Source organism: Bubalus kerabau, chromosome 9 (assembly GCF_029407905.1).
Source record: "Bubalus kerabau isolate K-KA32 ecotype Philippines breed swamp buffalo chromosome 9, PCC_UOA_SB_1v2, whole genome shotgun sequence".
Classification (NCBI taxonomy): Eukaryota; Metazoa; Chordata; class Mammalia; order Artiodactyla; family Bovidae; genus Bubalus; species Bubalus kerabau.
The window spans coordinates 56,488,867-56,508,232 of record NC_073632.1 but is presented as its reverse complement, the minus strand read 5'-3'; the positions used below and the strand labels follow the sequence as shown (position 1 = coordinate 56,508,232).

The 19,366-nt window shown below is 39.8% G+C and overlaps 1 protein-coding gene and 1 long non-coding RNA gene across 12 annotated transcripts in view; one reads left to right on the top strand and one right to left on the bottom strand.

Annotated features, from left to right (window-relative positions):
• GRIK2 (glutamate ionotropic receptor kainate type subunit 2) overlaps nt 1-19,366 on the top strand; it is a 753,908-nt gene that overhangs the window by 6,492 nt on the left and 728,050 nt on the right. Inside the window, exons 1-3 of one of the 11 annotated variants that reach the window (XM_055535378.1) lie at nt 2,609-2,717; nt 4,664-4,750; nt 9,395-9,515. The exons of 4 other annotated variants lie outside the window; for them this stretch is intronic. The gene's annotated coding sequence lies outside the window, so the exon portion shown is untranslated. 6 more of the 11 variants (XM_055535377.1, XM_055535380.1, XM_055535379.1 and 3 more) reach the window with 6 other exon arrangements.
• LOC129619897 (uncharacterized) lies at nt 2,729-4,550 on the bottom strand. The gene is made up of 2 exons (XR_008698269.1): nt 4,411-4,550; nt 2,729-3,662 (listed from the first exon to the last, which is right to left on the bottom strand). It is a non-coding gene; the product is annotated as an uncharacterized LOC129619897 (long non-coding RNA).

Here is a 19,366-nt window from a genome sequence, read left to right as displayed (position 1 = left end):
TGATAAACAGTGATGATAAAGGCCGAGGGAATCTGTATATGGGAGCCTAAGTCTGCACCTTTATTTCACTTGTAGCATGATTTAAACAAAAAAGAAAAAGCTAAAATGGCAATTGTATATTAGGGGAATCCATTGTTTTTCTTAAGGAATCAGGTTTCTTTAGGGCTCAAAGGAAAATCTAAACATGAGACTCCAGTGGAAAGGTTGGCCAGAAGATTTACTTGGAGGAAATGAAGCGTGGGCAACACTCAGCCTCTCTCCACTGGCCAATGGAGTTTCAGTAGAACTAGTCAGGAAAAGTTTCCTTAAGTAGGTAAGAGCCGGAGAAGAGAAAGCCAACAGGGTAAAGGCTCCCACTGTGGGCACCTCCTCTGACACTTCAAGTGGATTTAGACCAAAGAGTGCAGCAAACCATATAATCCTGAGTATGTGTCTTTGAGATAAAAGCAGATACATTAAGTCACTCAAATTTAAATCAAAGAGTGATTGCCTGCATTTCCCATTATGTCAGCAGCATCTTGTCTGTTTCTTATACGCTTTTTCTATAATGATAAAATTTATCATCTATCTGGGGCTTTGTGGAACCTGGGTAGGAATGCTTTCACATACCGAGAAAGGGAACCCTTCCTTCCCTCCCCCACCAATACATAGACACACCTGGAGCCCACAGGACTGATAATGAAAAAAGACAATAAGTGGATTCCTACTGTTGTAGTTTTCCTGCTTTCTGCATGCCTTTAGATGGTACTTAAGCACGTTGCTCTTAGCAACAAGAGTCCACAGGAATGCTTGTTTCTTTGGATGAAATTAAATGGGTCCCTGTATCATTGGAAACGTGTGTGTGTTCAGTTGCTCTGCTTCAAGCATTGTAAGTGCCACAGTTTGGTAGTTTTGCCCAATATTTTGAGTAGTACAACCTACTTATTTGGAATACCGAGGTGTCTTCTGAACTGTGTTTGTGAATGAGTGTCTTAGTGTGTTTGAGGGCTAAGGGGGAGGGGGGGGGAAGAAAGCTGGGAGCCAGAAAACGACCACCAATACTCTAAAGATTTAATTATTGCTGCTCTGGTCTTGCAGCATAATATTTGCTGAATCATTAGATTGTTACATTCGCTGATCATTTCATATCTTCATATTAAAAATCTTGGCGACTGTAGCAGACTGTGTAGCAGCTTTCCAAAAGAGCTGACGCACACACAAAAATACATTTTCCTAGACCAGTGCTTACTAAGAATGTCCGTAAGAAATAGGGGAGTAGGAAAACACCTTCACACCTGTGCCTTGCTACCTTAAACCAACTGACCAGTTTCTAGATAACCTGTTATTTTCTCTATTAACTTCAAACATCTTCCACGCGGAGATCCATTTTCTTTGGTTTGTGACTCGAGTGGTGAAGGATTGTGTACATTATAACCATTGGAACATTTCCCTGATGGAGATATTTTGATGCAGTGGCGGGAGTTTTATTTTCTTCTGGGAAAAACCTGTTCTGAATGAAGTGGAGGTTGGTTGCGCGCATATGAGCCACTCTTGAGAAATGTTATTTTCAACTTCAGCTGAAAAGGTGAACCAGAGGCTCACCGCTGGCCCGGAGCCTTGGAAGGGAAGGGGGTTGACTCGCTAGTGGAGCAGCTGCCTCTGGGGCGCGGGTGAGGAGGTGGCCTCCAGCCTCTTCCCCCTCCGACCCTGGTGTGGCCTCTGCCAGCCGCTCGGCGCCTCTGCAGCGGCACTATGGCAACCGCGGGCCCAGTTCGGCTACCGCCCCATCCTCAGACCCCTTTCCCGTAGGTGGTGGAAAACCACCTTCGTGGGCTCTAAGCAGTCCTTTCCCGGTTTTCCCCGTTCCCGCTATGACGGTGACTTGACACTGAGTCCTCCTACCAACGGGTGTGGATAGGGGAGCAGCTTAGGGTACTGACTGCTACTTGCCGAGTCCCTCGCTACCCCCGCCCATCCTCTGGATGGACGATCAGTCTCTCTCTCGCTCGCTCTCTGTCTTTCTCACAAACACACTCGCTCGCGCGCCGACAAATGCACTCTCGGGAGGCACGTCCACCACTCTGGCACAATGACTCCTCTTTGGTTCCCAGGAAAACTTCCTGCAGTCGTGTGCGCCAGCGCCTGTATCCCGGCGCCCCCTCCCCCTCGCCTGACCTGGGGCTGCACACCCGGGCCTGCTTCTCCGAAGATGCTTTGCAAACACTTCTGGGGGACCGTCTCCCGAGCGCCGACTCCAGGTAGCTTTCCCGAAGCTTTCGGGCAGCCCGGAGCGATGGGGGAGCAACCTGAGGATCAGCCTAGGGTCAGCTCCTCGCCCGTGGGCGGGCCGGCGTTGCGCCTCGGGTGGGTCTTGGCGGATTCCCCTCCCAAGATCTTGGTTTGGCCCAGCCTGCCTTCTCCAGGGCGACCACCCAGCGGGCGCGTGTACACGGTGGAGCTTGCACAGTTAGAGGGTTAGTTTCCCCGCTCCAGGTTAGGTCGAACGTTCCGGGGTCGGCGTTTCCATGCGCGGAACTGCCACGCCCCCGCGGGCCCTCTCTGGTGCGCTTCGGCCCCGCAGCCGGCGGCGGGGGCGGGCGATGTAAACGAGGCACCTTTGTCTCCCCGCAGCTGCGGCCCGGCCCAGCCGGCGGTTGGAGGGGCGCAGGCGGCATCCTTCCGTCCCCGGGGGCTTGGGCCCCACTGCCTCGTTCTCCCGAAGTGACAGTGGCTCGGAGGTACTTGAAGGTTTCTTTTGTTACTTTCGCCACCCTCTCTTCCGGGTCCGCTCGACCTCTGCTCCCCGGAAAGCAAGGGGAGGAGTAGAAGCCAGCTCGGGATTGGGCTCCGCGCAGGGCTAGCAGTCCCGCCCGGAGTGTGGGGGGAAGGGAGCTTTGGTATCCTCTTTAAGGAATCAATCCCCAAACCATCACTTGTTTAGGATCTTTGAGGTCGAGTTGATCACATTCCTTATCTGAAATGGCATTTCGAATGCCAAGAACGAAAACGTGAACCCAAACTTTCTCCCAAACTCGTGGGCAGCTTCTCCAAGACTTTTCTAGGAAGAGCTGAGCTGGTTTGTGGTAAGCCACTAATTCCCTTCAGATGTCGACCTAGCTTTTCTCTTTGGCGTGTCAGTAGGGCGGCTTTCTTAAAAGGCTTTCCCAGGTGAGGTCTTCCCAGGACGCGCTCGAACTTCTTGGCACACTGTGCGCTGGCCCTGCGTCCATGCACACGCGTAGCCTCTTCCTTGTGTCCAGGCCGAAGGTGAAGGCCGCCAGCTCAGGGACAGCCCAGGTTATAAAGCCCACAGGGTGAGAGGGAACGGAATGGGTTCCTATGGAAATCCCCCTACTTAGTGGCTAGTTCAAGTGCTCCCAGATATAATAATTAGCAGCAGATGTACTACATCTTAGAGGAGTGTAAGCGAATTGGCAGGGCTTGGAAGCTGCCACTCTCTACAAGTTCTTTGAAAGAGATTTTTCTTCCTTTGGGAGGTGAGGTGGGCGGGAGGGAGGAGTGGCCTTACATCTGGAAGCTGGAAAACTGGCTCTTGGGAGGCGGGGATGGGGGAGTAACAGCGGCTACTGAGTGAAACAGATAAAGCCCGAACACCTGCTCAGCTGAGCTCTGGAAAGCAGGGGAGGGGAATCTTTCCAAGAATCGCCAACATTACTGCCGCACTAAAAAGAAGAGAAAAAAAAATCTGTTTTTGACATAAGTTCCCACTTATTCTTAAAGCTTCAAAGAATAGCTCTGATGTGATCCATCAACGGAGGCACACTCATTTCAGAAAATGACTTTGAAAAATGATCTTTCCGTCCTCTAGAAATAGCACCCCTTCTCCACCCAGACACATGGAACTCAACACGTTTTCTGGCGTTCTGAGGTTGTCTTTACGCAGGGGTTTGTATGTCAGTAGGCATTTCTCCAGACAGACCACCTTTTGCTTTTTAACTTAAGTGTCATTGCAGTGTGTTCATTCCCTGAATTCTCAAATGACACTGTTTCAACATTTACTCAGCACAGGGAAGTTAATGCTCCCACACAAAGGAGGAGCGTAATATAGACCAAGCATGGGATGCATCATTGATTATCAGGGCCTTTTCAAGTCTATTCACCTTTAAATAAAGGGTTGCCTATGATAATGATGACATAATCTCTGATTTTCTTTTAATTATGAAAATTTCTGATAAAGAAGATGGCTTATTCTTTTGTGGTAGAAAGTTAAGTGAGAGAAATTTATTTTCCTTCTGTTCTTAGATTTTACTGTGTTATTTTAGCTCCAGTTCCATTTATTCCCTGGAAATTATCGATGTCCATTTTGACATATCAGAATAGAAAGTAGTTTACTGTCTTTGAACTGTACTATCCTTACATCACTACATCATTAATCAGCATTAAATCATTAATCTACTGCATCCATAATACCTGGGGTTTCTGAAAGATCCTCGGTTTTCCTCTGTAGGATGGTCTGAAATATTGAAATGGAATTGTTGATTGTTTTGCATTTGGTTGGTGAAGCTTTATCTTCTAAATGGGTTTTCAATTTGTAATCCAGTTCTCAAGGTACTAGAATTGCTTCAAATGAAACTTAAACCCTAAATCTTAGCATGAAAGGTAAGGTCAAAAGCCCTTGAAAGGGAAGGAAGTAGGTGCTCATCATCCTTATTGACTGGTCTAGATTAAACACTGAAGAGGAAGATTTCAGTCTGATAACGTCATAAGGCTTCCTGTTTTTCCTTGCTGCTTCTGCTGACAATTTTGTAAGGTAATTAAATTGGCTGATTGAAGTCAGGGGTGGTCATGGGGTGATAAAGACCATTTGGATTTAATGGAATTTAAAACAACAGAGCACTGAACACAACTCTTACCGAACAAGAATTTTAATGGCCCATTCTGGGTGCTGACTAAATAGAACGCCCTTAACAAGTTTAATCGAAAGGGCAAGGCAGATTAGCTCTATATAGTCTTTATAGTTGAAGATTGTGGAGTTAAAATTGTACCTTTAAAAGACTCATTAATGCATTTTCAAGATTTAATGTAGGTTAAATAAGCTTTCTTCAGACCTTCACCATGTACTGTGAACCTAGGTTTAGGACCAAGTTTTAATAAGGAAATACCTTTAAGAGCTCACTTTATAAATGGAACTATATGTGTTTTTTATTTCAAAAGTAAAAGACATTTAAAATTCTTTGAGAGGATCCAGGGTGTTGAGGGTGATGATGAATCCTTTCTTTTCACTAACTGAAAAGAACAAATTTGACTTTTCTTTACACTTTTTTTTTTCTTTAAACAGAACTTATCTGTACTAGAGAAACTGCAAAAATAATTTAAAAAAAAAAGTTCTTCTGCAGTTTCAGTGGAGTCCTGGATACTTGACCTTGGTGTTATACTATCTTTTTAATCCTTCCCATGTTTTTCTTAATGAAACTTCTCTGTTCAAGTTACCAAACTTTAGTGCATTCAGGTTCCTTCTGCCCCTGAAAAGGACAGTTCTTTGGTTTACATTGAGAACACGTTTAGTGACAGTCCTATGGTGAAAGTCAAGCCTCAGTCTCTTATGAGATTGTCCCTTCCAACTGCTTCTTGCCTTGTGAAATTGTCTTCCCAAAGTTGCCTGTTCCTTTGATTATTCCAGAAAAACCTGAAACCCAAGTTTTTACTTAAAAATCTCCCCAATTTAGATTGTACATATTTTTAAAAAAATTGTTTAAAAAATTCCAAGTTGACCAAACCAAAAGCACTCAGCTAGATGGGAGGTGGCCTCAAAGTCACCAGTTTTCACCCTCCTGCCTACTCCACATTCCCACTCATTCATCCCTGGATTACTGGCTTATTTGTCTCCTGCCTCATACCTTTGGAGCCAAACATTTCATATTGCTGTATTTTCAAAGTGACAATTAGCTTATCAGATAAAACTAATATGGTAAAACTGAATGGGAGGTTAGAGAAGACCCTTAAAATTTTTCTGCAGGATTTTTCGTTTTCCATTTTATTTTTATATTTGGGCTTTGAGGCTCTTCTCCATTTACCACAACATTCAAATATAGCATTTCCCTATTGATTGATTTGAGCCCTTCCTTTTTTTAATTAAAACTAAACATTCTTTTAATAGAGACAGGTGACAGCAGAGCTATGTGTAAAGATCTAAAAGGATCTGGGGAGGTTGTGGGGTTCAGATATTTTCCACACTGATACATGTAATTCTATCTATCAGTCTTTCTTTTTGGTTTAGCATTTGCCCTCTCCCATGGCCTTGTTTTAAGATAAGTATATTATGGACGGGAGAGCACATGGTCCCTAGACTGTAAAGTTAGGATGAGTTTATTAGATCAATCGATTCTGTCTGTGGCAGAGATGCTCCGATACAAAAGAGAATTCCAGGTGCCTAAGGGAGTGCTGAGTGATTAGCACTGATGTGAAGGGGAGGCTGAAAAAAGAGGGAAGTCAAATACTGTCTGATACACAGTCATTTTTAGATTAATGCCCGACATCTCGGTGTATTGTAAATTGATCGTTTTGCTTGTATTAGTCCAAATCTTTGAGCGTATGCAATGGTTTTAAATAAGATGTCAATGATATTCTTATATTGGCATATCTCCTCCCAGTGAAAAGGATCTTTAAATGCTTTTCACACCCTTTTAAATCAACAAGGCACTTTAACATCATTGAGCTAAAGCAAGTGTTTGGAAGGTGTTGCCTCTAATTCCCATTTCTGTCTACAGCTCTGCCTCACTCTTGAGTCCTCGACCTATTACAATGGAAATATTGCTCAGCTAAAGTGATCAAATAAGCAAAGCAGATGTTAAAGAAAAGTTCTGCTTCAGTGTCACCATAGGCATTTGTCAACATTATTTTATGTTGTTTTTTATATCCCGCTTATCTTTTTAGCAACAAATGCTTCTGTATTGTTTATTATACCTTTTAGTGAATTCAGGCCCCGCCCCTCCCTTTGTCCAGAAGAAATGAAATGAGAACTCTCTCAAGATGAAGGAAGACTATAGAATCGTATAATATCTGAGCCAAAGGGGTCTTTAGAGATCAGGTCTGGTATCCAAGGTTTAGACGTGAGTTGCCAACGGCAATGAAATCGCTTGTTCTGGTCACAGCTAGTTAATGTCAGATTTTAGATCAAAACGTGAATATCCTGACTGCCGGATAAGTAATGTTTTTCAGTGAATTATGCTATTTTTCTAGGGTTGCCTCTGACTCTCTTTGCTTTGTATCAGTTTTAGGAAGAGTTACTGGTTCCTGTCACTTCCCCAAGACTTTTGCCTGTTTTGTTTCTTCTAAATTTTCTTTCAAATAACAGTCTCCCATGAGTTATTCATTTTCTGTATCTCTTTCTGTAGCTCCTTCCATCCCCTTCTCCCATACCTGCCAAAGTCGAAGTCATCTTCTTCCTTGTCCAGAACTTTCACCACACCATTTATTTAGCAAATAATAATTGAGTACATATGATGTACCAGGCAAATATCAATAGAAGTCTAAGATCCAGATTCTGACCTCAAAGATTTTGTAATCCCATTAAAGAGAAAAGACATATACATATTAAAGTGTCATTTGAGTGATACAGAAAATATATACAATAGTTGTTTAAAGGAGATTTCTATAGGTTTGTATTTTTAAAGGCGGGATGAGATGCTGGCTGAGACCTGTTAAAGGAAAAAAAAAAAGTGTGATAGGGAAGAAGAGAGGGAAATGTATCATTGGCAGAAGACTCAGAACAAGAAAATAATTTAGGCAGAAGTTAAGAAGGTGAGCTTTGGGACAAGGAATAGACTGGCCCTGTCACAGGATAGATAAGGCCTTGCTTTTTCAGAGCTTTAATATTTAGGTTACAGGGTTTGTACTACTATTTGTTACCCCTAGAAAGCAATTGAAGTGAAAGGATGGGCTTGACTTGGTCTGCAACACGCAGTCAAGTGGTTTCTCAGTCTGCAGCTTACATTTTATGAAGAAGAAGTAGATCTCTTTTCTCTGTGTTATTGAAATGAAAGCAAAGAACCCACCCTCGTCCTTGATCATTGAAGTTTTGAAAAAATTCTTTGCCTGGGATCACGAGTACTTCTTAAGTGAAATTCTGAAATGAAATAAAGGGATATCTTTTTAACACATGGCCATATCAAATGATTAAGCAGAGAAAAGTTTCATTAATCTAAGGGAGATGCATTTGAAGCCACCTTAAAAGTACCATTAGCATCTTTGAGGAATATAGTATATTGTCTCCAAGGCATTCATAGTGTTTCTAATTCTAAGAGATTTCCTTTACTGAAATTATATATATATATATATATATATATATATATATGTGTGTGTGTGTGTAATCATTGTATCATTTTATACAATATAAAATTATCAGAATTTAAAATTAAATTAAAATTGAAAGCAATTTTAGTAGAATGCGTTCATTGTAGTGATATTTTCTAATTCTACATGAACTCAGGACCCCAGATCTGTTTGAATTATGAATTTTACTTTTTACTTTGTCATCTAGTGAAAAATAATTAAATCTCACTAGGCCTTGATTTATATTTTTGTAGAATGGGTTCTTGGTTTCCATCTAACTTCCAAGGATAATATTGGAATTAACAGAAAGATGCATAGAACCCTGGGCTTATTGGTAGAAAAGGACTTTGGGGACTGAGGATGTAGTCATTCATTTACTGTGTATGCGTAGAGCAAAGTCAAATTTGTTATTACTCATGTGCATTTCATTCAACTTCTTAAACTGTGCATAAAATGTTTGTGATAGTCTGTCTTTTCTAAGACTTCCTTGCATTGCACCTGAAGTGATCATAAACATGTTTAAAAGGTTTATTGACTTTTAGAACCAACTTTCTACTATGTTGGTAGTTAGATAGAAGAGAAAGTCCACAGTTTCTTTTTTCATTTTTGTATATCAGGCATTTAATTGGCATTATCCAATGTCCACAATAAAAGTAGGAAATAAGTTACCACTAAAAGCAAAAATGGCTCAGCTGGTAAAGAATCCCCTGCAGTGTGGGAGACCTGGGTTCGATCCCTGGGTTGGGAAGATCCCCTGAAGAAGGGAAAGGCTACCCACTCCAGCATTCTGGTCTACAGAATTCCATGGACTGCATAGTCCATGGGGTCACAAAGAGTCAGACACGACTGAGCAACTTTCACTTTCTTTCACTTAAAAGCCAAAATATTGTAATAAGCAAAGAAATTATGTTAAATCCAGTGGTTTAAGATTAGTTCACTTTTCCACAGCTGCGTATTTTTTCTCGTTTATGTTTCAAAACATTTTCTGAAAAGCTGTGCCTGCTTTTATGTATACTTAATTTTTTTTCCTTCTTTTAGCTATTATTCATGTTTTGTAGATACACAAACTTTTAGCTATTATTCATGTTTTGTAGAACTTTTAGCTATTATTCATGTTTTGTAGATACACAAGTGACTGTACTTGATCCATTTGGAGCAGTGATTCTCAGCTGACAGGAGTGGAATAAAGGAGGGGCGATCTCAAAATTTTATGATAACCTAAAGGAAGAATGGACTGAATGCAGGTTGAAAAATGTCTTAAGTCTTGTTTGTGTGTTTTCTGGAAGCACATCTGCATGGTAGTGGAAATGATGTTGGAGTATGTGAAGTTGCAGTTGAATTCCTGCTTCTGGTGGGTGAAGGACTGAGCACTATTCTATTCTGTAACCTTTCCCTGAGGGTTCTGTGTTGATCTGTTAGGGAGCCTGCCTGGAGAATAGGGCTGATGTTTCAATCACTCATCCTCAGCTTGTTCTCTAAGATGCATTTCTCTTCCTCTTGCTGTTCCATGCATCAGCTGTCCTTTTAAAAATCTGGATCGTTTTGTCTCCTCCAAAGGGTCTATCTTAGATGGGGATTCTGCACAATAAATTCAAGCATTGGCAAGGAAATTTGATCAGATAAATGATTCCCAAATCTTGTTTCACATTTAAGAATTTAATAATAATAATAATAATTTTAAACATTTAATAATTTAAACTCTTGATTCCCAAACCTGGAGATACTGTGATTTAAAATGTTTCATTTTCCACAACCGCATAGTTTCACAACTGGATAGTTGTGCTTTCACTTTTAAAAATACATTTTTAAAGAAAACTCTTAAGGGATACACTAAACACGCACACACACACACACACACACAAAATAAAACTCCCAGGCAGGTAGAAAATCAATCACTGAGCTAGATAATCCTAAAGAGATTTTAACCTTAAAATTTATAATTCCTCTGTTTATAGTGGGTGGGTACATCAACTTTCTGGATTGGTAATCAATAATCATGACTAGGCTGTGAAAAACAGTGAGTGAATTTTGTAGATAAGGGTGCGGCTTGGATGTTTTATCATTCCTTGCAGAACACACACAGTGTTGGGCTCTCAGCACACCACGGATGGGCTGACTGATCCTTTAAAACATAAGCATTTAGAATATTCACATTCACATAACCAACCCCACAGCCCAAAGGGATCTTAAGCAGGTGTTGTTTTACAAATAATGTCTACGATGATGAATAGTTGTGGGACCTTTCCCCCTCAACCTCCTACTAAAGTCATCCCTAACAGATCCTTTTAAAATTTTGTTTTCACAAAATCTATCAGAAAAACATTGTAGCAGGCATCTGTTCTAGTTAAGAAGACCCTAACTCAGTTGCCATGAATGAGTACATGGAAATGACCCAGAATCTGGGCAGAAAATAGAGCCTAGCCTAGATGGTGTTCATTAGAAATCTCTTGGACTAAACTACATCCACCCTTACCCCACCTTCCCATTGCTGTGACTATACTGTCTGTGTCATTGTTAGGTCATGGTGCCAAGAGCTGAAATCTGTACACTGCTTTTGGAATGAAACCAGAGTGCTTGTATATTTGTTTCAGGTGGACATTGTCAATTATATACGTTTCTTTAGTATTAAAACTGATAATATTTGTATCTGTCCAAATTATTGGTAACTAAGAGCTTTTCATATTAATTACCAATTAGGTAAGACACAAGTTTATTACGTATATTCCAACATTTTAAATTGCAATATGGGAGACTTTATACAGAATTATTATAGGAGATACCTTATTGATGGTACCATTAATAGTAGCACAATTATAAATTGGTTAGAGATTTTAAAGTATTGAAATCATCATAATTAAATGCTAATGATAATTTTAGGATATGAATTGGGGAAGCTCATTGAGTTAACTTTAGTATTCCTCAGAAGTTTGTATTTGGACTTAGCTGTGTTTGTCACTATATGTTTAAATATTGTCAATTATTTTAATTAATGGAAACATGTAATTTCAAAAACTTGTATTTGGTGGTGTGTAGTTCTCTGGAAGAAGAATGAAAAACCCTTTTATATGGTATGAATTTCACAGATTTTTTTATTGTTATCTAATTTTTTTTTAATTTAAGTATAGTTGGTTTACAATGCTGTGTTAGTTTCAGGTGTACAGCAAAGTGATTCAGTTTTACATTTGTATATGTATATTATTTTTCAGATTATTTTCCTTTATGAGTTATTATATTGCTCCTTATATAGTGTTATACAATAGGTCCTTGTTTATTTTATATACAGTAGTGTGCATTTGTTAAACCAAAACTTCTAATTTATCCATTGCTTCCCTTTGGTAACTATAAGTTTATTTTCTATGTCTGTGAGTCTATTTCTGTTTTGTAAATAAATGTCATATGATATCACTTATATGTGGAATCTGAAAAAAATGATATAAATGAAATTATTTACAAAACAGAGATAGAATAGGTTTTCATATGTATATTTATACAATTATAAGTCTAGAATTATTCTGTCTTTAATCTTTCCATTTGTGGAGTATAAATATATATATATATACACACACACACACAGGATATGAAAAAATGCATATGGTAGATAATAATACATTTATATTTATTCAAGGATACTCATTTATTGGCTTTAAATAGGGGTTTCTGACTTGACTAAACTCGACAGCCACAAGAAAGTGGTAAGGGAAGTGAACTGCTCAAAGTTCTTTGAATTTTGTACATCTTTTATTGCCTAGCAGGTCACCAAACTACATTAGCATTTTGAATATAAACAAGAATAGAATCTTAGCTAAGATTTCAAAGTACCATATTTTCTAAGTGAAGTGTGGATAGAATTTTAACGCTGAAATTTGTTTATTGTTCTCTTGTACTGTGTATGTTATAAGGGCACTGAACTTGAATACAAAAAATTCACTACATATTAGTAAGAAAAAGCTGTATTTAGTATAAGTAATCTCTCTCTTTTGGTGCTATTGTTCAAGAAAGAGATAAAGCTAAACTTGTTTATCAGAAAATAAAGTAATGCTTTATACTGTAATTGTAAGGAGGAAGCCAAAAGCTTCCTATCAACTCTTTCAATTTTGCTTCCATTTTTGATTCAGATATTCAACAAATATTTATTCAGCATTGGTATCTAATCCAGTTCTTCGATTATTGACATAATACAGTAATGAAAAGTGAGATATAACTGAAGCTTCAAAATATGAAAATTTCCCCCAAATATAGTTATTACAAAATACATTATGTGGAGGTTCCTACTGATACTGTTTTTTTTTTTCTTATAGGCAGCAAGATCTATATTTTTAAAACTCTGTACTATAGGCTGTGTTTCAATATTTTATCTCCTTACCTTGTTAATTTTGAAGAATCCACTGTATTGACTTTAGGAAATTCGGGACTTCCCAGGTGGCACAGTGGTAAAGAGCTCACCTGCCAATGCAGAAAATGCAAGAGATGTGAGTTTGATCCCTGGGTCAGGAACATCCTCTGGGTAGGAAATGGGAATCCACTCCAGTATTCTTTGTCTGGGAAATTCCATGGACAGATGAACCTGGTGGGCTACAGTCCATGGGGTTGCAAGGACTCAGACATGACTGAGCACACACACACAAAGAAATTCACATTTAGTTTGATATAACTTACCAAAATGTATACGCTTGGAGATTTTTTTTTTTTGCTAATATTTAGAGTTTGTATTTTAATATATATCCTGTAATCTATTGCCTATTTGTAATAAATACCTTGGTATTTAATTCTGTACTTGTACAAGCAACCAGTAATCCTATTTGTTATTTTTTCATTCATTCATTCTTTGAATCATTCATTTAGCAAACATTTCGCTGCTTACCTTATGCCATTGGCTTTAGGACGCTAAGAAGTTCAAAGTCTCTGCATCAGGACTTCTTTGGCGGTCCAGTGGTTAAGACTCTGTGCTTGCACTGCAGAGGGCATTGGTTCAATCCCTTATCAGGAAGCTAAGATCCTGCATGCCATGGACACGTCCAAAAAAAAAAAAAAAAAAGTCTATGTAGATCTCATATTCTACAGGTATAGGTAGCCACCTAAAAGAAAATTGCAAAGCGATGTGACAAATGCACACAGTAACATGTAAATACATAATCTAACATGAAGAGAGGAATCTGACTACATCTGCAGGGAAAGATTTCTAAAACCTGTTGTTTGCATCTTTCATTAAGACTTGTGGTCTACTAAGGCATTTACTAGGGCTTCCCTGGTGGCTCAGGGAGTAAACCGTCTCCCTGCAATGTGGGAAACCTGGGTTTGATCCCTGGGTTGGGAAGATCCCCTCGAGAAGGCAGTGGCAACCCACTCCAGTTTTCTTTCCTGGAGAATCCCATGGATGGAGGAGCCTGGTTGTCTACAGTCCATGGGGTTGAAAAGAGTCAGACACGACTGAGTGACTTCACTCACTCACTCAAGGCATTTACTTGGACATTCCATTCTTGATATTAGCTTAGCTATTAGAGTGGCTGTGCTGTATGTGTTCCTTCTCTCCACTGCTCCATCAGAAGTCTTCAGCTGGTCTGGGCCTCTTGTCTCAAATCATAGTGATGCCATTAATGTTTTTCATATATATATATATATATATATATATACACACACACACACACACACACACACACACGTATATACTTACATATATATGCATGACACTTACACATACACATTTGTGTGTGTGTGTGTATATATATAGAGAGAGAGAGAGGGAGAGAGAGAGAACTAGTATAAATTAAGTGTTTCAGTACTATATTAGTTAGAATGTGGATTCAGTAACATAAACTTCACCCTACCTTCTAGAAAGACAAAACTAAATGAGAGATATTCTCTTGGCTCTCACATACAAGTCAGGGATGGCATGGTGGATCTGCCATGCCATCTGCAGCCTGCTGGGGTCTGTGTTACTTCCAGCTGTCTCTTCTGGCATCTATATCTGGCATCTGGTGTGGCCTTTCTCATAGTCTAGCCATCTTGTGCACCTTCCCAAAAGCAGTATGGACACGTCCTGGATGTTGCACACTCCATTTGATCTCATACCTTATGGACAGGAACTTAGGCACATGGCTACATCTGTGTGCACAGGAGGCTGGGGATTGAAGCCATATTACAGGAAATATGCCCAGTTGAAAATCTCAGGGTCTATTCCTGTAGAAGACATGGAGAATGAATATTGAAGAACCACTGATAGTCTCTGCCGCAGGCGTCCAGTTATACATTTTAGAAAGCAGCTCAGCTCTTTAGAATTTTTAACTGTGTGTGTGTGTATAGTTATGGAGTAATGCTTTGTGGTACATTTGGGAAAATATGGAAAAGTGAAAACGATCTCTCATAATTGTGCCATTCACCTAAAACCACTATTGTAATTTTGCTTCTATTTGCTCGCCTTTTAAAATGAAAATATTTGGATTGAGTATAAAAGTGATGCATAGTTATTGTAGAAAATAGAAATATATATATATATAAATGATTAAAGATTACCCATTATTTCACCATAAATGTCATTCTGAGATTTATCTCCTTGACTCTTTACTGTACGTGTTTTATTAATTTATTTTCACAACACCTTATTGTGAACATTTTTCTATCTTCAAGTATTTTTTGTATCCAATTTTTAAGTGTCTGACTTTCCACTGTATAGATGTCTGTCATTTATCAACCAGCTCTATTATAGGGTCATGAATTTGGGCTTGAACTAAGCATATCTTAGTTTGAACCTGGCTCTGCTGTTTTTGAGTTGTGTGATTAGAATATGCTGCTGAATCTTCCTAAGTTTTAGCTCCTTACAAAATGGGCATGATAATATTATTCACCTATAAAGTTATTCTTGGGATTAAAAAAGATAACACACATATAGTGCTTAGTGAAGTATCTGCTGTATAAGAACCTAAGTGTTAATATAATCAATCAATTGGTCAATCATTTAATTGATTTTGCAACACAGACTATTGATTTCTGCAATTGGTTCAGGCTCATTTAGATCAAATGCTTCTGCATCTTACTCGCACAAGGATGATCCCCCGCCCCTACCCCAGAGTTCTGTGGAGTGTTTTTCAGGCCAGTGGGCTGCCCTTCAGGAACAAGAGGGGCCAGATGATCAACCAGGACCCAGTAGACCTTTAGACAGGTGATAAATAAATAGTGGAGTATTTCTCTACAGTGGCAGGCCTCCCTCCCCCACCCCCACCACCTTCTGAAGATGATAATGGCTCTTCAGCAGTGGTGATGAGTTTGGGCAGGAGAGGAGCAGCTGCAGTTTCACAGCAGTCCTCTCTTTGCATTCTGATTCGCTAAGCAAATTCCAGGTGTTTTACTTTCTAATCATGTTATCATCCCCGATGCTTAATTATTTTCTGTAGGGAAATAGAGTTGTTTGGGGTTTTCAGGAAATTAAATTGAACTTCAAAAGTCACTTCCACATAACAATTAACATTCTGAAATGGGTAATTCCTCAGGGTTTGTTGCTAGGTTTACCCAGGTTTTTCTTTAAAGGGTATACTTTTAAATAGTCGATTTTTTTTTCTATGTATTTCAGATCATATTTTTTAAAACTGGACATGTTAAGGCTTCATAAATTTCTAGTAAATGGTATATAAAAATGTGTGGCTGGAGCCTTTGAGATAGATTAATGGTATGATCTACAGAGTGGGACATTGGAAGTAATTATCCTGGATTCTCTATTTGAGAGGAGCCTATAGCACTGAAAGGAGATCCCTTTGGCCTGCTCAGAGAGAAAGAAGTGGTTTCAATGTTAGTACAGCTAAAATCTGAGAACAGCTTACACTGTGTAAGAAGGTGAATTTTCACATGGCTGGTGGACACTGTCCATTTCCTTTAATAGAACCTTTATAACCTTGGCACAAATATTTTAATAAGGCAGAGATTCTAGAGATTCTAAGCATTGCCTCTCTGTGTCTTCCCAAATATTGCTTCTCTAGTTACCCTGATGTACTCTTTTTAATCTTTTAGGTTGCCCATAAGTTCAGTATTCTTATCTGTCTGCACACAGATACAGCTTCAGTGAATTTTAAATCTTGATCACTCCACCTTCCCCTAAAAGCATGGAGGTGCAGAGTTCTAATTTAAAAATTGTTATGTATTAGCCTTTGGGAGGAGTTTACAAATTATAAGAACAATGGCCTATTGCCGTGGTGATGGTGGTTTAGTCCCTAAGTCACGTCTAACTCTTGAAACCCCATGGACTTTATAGCCTGCCAGGCTCCTCTGTCCATGGGATTTTCCAGGCAAGAATACTGGAGGGGTTGGCCTTTTCCTTCTCCAGGGAACCTTCCCAACCCATGAATCGAACCCACTTCTCCTACATTGCAGGTGGATTCTTTACCACTGAGTCACCAGGGAAACCCATCGCTAATAACCTACTATTGACAGGAACCTGAGTCCACACTGATCTGCAAAAGGCATGTGTTTTTCCCATGGACAATGTGCTTGGAAAGACTGGAATTCCAGGGCCAATTCTACTACTTAGAAAGGTGTGTAACCTAAGGAAATAACTCAACCTTTGAGTCTCATTTTTCTTATTTAAAATATAAAAATAAGAGTAATAACACCTCATGTGATTCTTGTGGGGCTTAAATGAAATAAAGTCCTTGGATTTGGGGAGCATCCAAAAACATCCCTTCCCTTTTTGTCATCCCGATAATGTGAGTGTGGAAGAACAGTTGAACAATAGGTTAGCTCTGTCCTACAAGAGCCTGTCTGTCACATGCAGAGTTCTCTGTGTTTATTGACTACTAGTTTCAGCTTCTGTGCAGCTGAGATACAAATTCAGCCCTAGGCTTTTATCCACAGATCTGAGAGGAGGAAGGGAGGCACCTGTAATTATAGCAGCAGTGATGGGCTGCATTTGAATTGCATAGTGTGTTAAGGCTTTTCTCAGCTGCTTGGCTTGGGTATTGCTATAGCGATTCTGGGAGTAACAGACAATATTTTAGCAAGTATTTGTCTTTCTATTATCCATTCTAACATAATCCTAGAATCTCCACAGACACACAAGAGTTCTTTTGTTGCTCTCTGGCAGCAGATAAAAGGGCCTATTTTTATAAAGTGGTCTGTGCAGAGTTTAACAGCCCTGTTAGGGACTGGTACCAGACTACATATGGAGGGTAGGATAAAGATAGGTTTTCCACTGATGTTTGTAAAATTGTAGATTCAAGTTTCCATGAATCAAAATATTACTCTATGAAAGTTTGAGACTGAAAGCATTGCAAATGCTTGTCTGTTGTGTTTCTTTTCCTTTCTTGTAGTTTCATGTCATGTGGGTTAGCCAGAAAGGCAGCTGTCCCTGTGGTCTTTCCACAGGGGCATGATGGAGTCAGTTGGGGCTTTCTTTGAGGATGATGGTCAGGGGAATGAGGGAAGGAGGGGGAGGAGATTCCTTTGTTCCTTCTGCTAATCCCCTTTCATCAATCACCATTTGTTCCTCTTTCTTCAAATTCTCATAATGGAAATGGCCATGTCCTCAATATCAGTTCAGTTCAGTCGCTCAGTTGTGTCTGACTCTTTGCGACCCCATGGACTGCAGCACACCAGGCTTTCCTGTCCATCATCAACTCCCAGAGCTTGCTTAAACTCATGTCCATTGAGTCAGTGATGCCATCCAACCATCTCATCCTCTGTTGTTCCCTTCTCCTCCTACCTTCAGTCTTTCCCAGAATCAGGGTCTTTTCTATTGAGTCAGTTCTTCACATCAGGTGGCCAAAGTGTTGGAGTTTCAGCTTCAGCATCAGTCCTTCCAATGAATATTCAGGGTTGATTTCCTTTAGGACTGACAGGTTTGATCTCCTTGCTGTCCAAGGGACTCTCAAGAGTCTTCTCCAACACCACAGTTCAAAATCATCAATTCTTCAGCACTCAGCTTTCTTTATAGTCCAACTCTCATCCATACATGACTACTGGAAAAACCATAGCTTTCACTGGACAGACCTTTGTTGGCAGAGTAATGTCTTTGCTTTTTAATATGCTGTCTAGGTTGGTCATAGGTTTTCTTCCAAGGAGCAAGTGTCTTTTAATTTCATGGCTGCAGTCTCCATCTGCAGTGATTTTGGAGTCCCCCAAAATAAAGTTTGTCACTGTTTCCATTGTTTCCCCATCTACTTGCCATGAAGTGATGGGACCAGATGCCATGATCTTAGTTTTCTGAATGTTGAGTTTTAAACTGACTTTTTCACTCTCCTCTTTCACTTTCATCAAGAGGCTGTTTAGTTCTTCTTCACTTTCTGCCATAAGGGTGGTGTCATCTGCATATCTGAGGTTATTGATATTTCTCCTGGCAATCTTGATTCCAGCTTGTGCTTCGTCCAACCCAGCATTTCACATGACATACTCTGCGTATAAGTCAAATAAGCAGGATGACAATATACAGCCTTGACGTACTCCTTTCCCTATTTGGAACCAGTCTGTTGTTCCATGTCTGGTTTTAACTATTGCTTCTTGACCTGCATACAGATTTCTCAGGAGGCAGCTAAGGTGGCCTGGTATTCCCATCTCTTTAAGAATTTTCCAGTTTGCTGCGATCCACACAGTCAGAGGCTTTTGCATAGTCAATAAAGCAGATGTTTTTCTGGAACTCTCTTGCTTTTTTTCAATATCAATTGAATGAGAAATAGCTACGCTAAACAGCATCTGCAAAATGACAGTTATGAAATCTAGAAGAGAATGAGCCCCCAAACTCAGGTTATTTTCCACTTTCTCTTATTCATTTGAGAACTCCAGTAACAGGGTCACCCTGACATGCCAAGGAAGTTTCAAATCTTTACTGAAAAATCTTGACTGTGCCATTTATAATGTGCTCATGTTTATAAGACTTCTTTAGCCTTTAAGAGCAGAGAGCAGTCTCAGTTAGCTACCTAAGCTAGAAAGAAGAAATCCTCTCATACAACTTACATTGTTTTTCCTCTGACTTACCTTTCTCTGACTCGTTCCTTCCCTGTGGACAGCTCTGATGCCTGATCTTTTTTCTTCTTCCTCAGCCTAGGCAGCAAACTGGTTTTACTCATTCTCTTTCTTTGTTCTATCACATGATCTATTCTTTACAGTAGTATAGGAT